The sequence below is a fragment of the Limulus polyphemus genome, unplaced genomic scaffold (genome assembly GCF_000517525.1).
Source record: "Limulus polyphemus unplaced genomic scaffold, Limulus_polyphemus-2.1.2 Scaffold405, whole genome shotgun sequence".
Lineage (NCBI taxonomy): Eukaryota > Metazoa > Arthropoda > Merostomata > Xiphosura > Limulidae > Limulus > Limulus polyphemus.
In genome coordinates, this window is record NW_013666015.1 from 111,932 (window position 1) to 112,693 (window position 762).

Sequence of the window (762 nt, forward strand, 5' to 3'; positions counted from 1 at the left end):
ATTTATAATGCTCCCTAAATAATAAAAAAATACAGTGAAAGCAATGAAGATTTTGTAGGTTTTTAACCCAACTAAATAACAGTAAACCTTTTTTTGATTTACGGTATTTTCTTATTTTGAGCTCTTTGTGTTTAGAACAATATATACAAATTTTTAAAGTATCAAATTGAATTTTTGTTCAATAAAAATCTTTCAAATGCTTTTTTATCCACAAAACTTTGTCTTCAAAATAAGGGTGCGTCTTATACACCGGTGCATCTTATATTCCGAAGAAAACCGTAGCTTTTTGAAATGAACTATTTCTAACGTAAGTGTTGAGTGTAAATGAGTCAAAGTTTAATTACTAATGGGACATAAGTGCATAATTTAAGTGTTAACGTAAGTGTTGAGTGTAAATGAGTCAAAGTTTAATTACTAATGGGACATAAGTGCATAATTTAAGTGTTAACGTAAGTGTTGAGTGTAAATGAGTCAAAGTTTAATTACTAAACATATTTTATTATATTACTAATAATTCAAAAGCACATAGTCAAAACTAGATACTTATATCAAAACCCTTAATTGAAGGTGCCCGGCATGGCCAGGTGGATAAGGCGCTCGACTCACAATCTGAGAGTTGCGGGTTCGAATACGCATCCCACCAAACATGCTCGCCCTTTCAGCCGTGGGGGCGTTATAATGTGACGGTCAATCCCACTATTCGTTGGTAAAAGAGTAGCCCAAGAGTTGGCGGTGGGTGGTGATGACTAGCTGCCTTCCCTC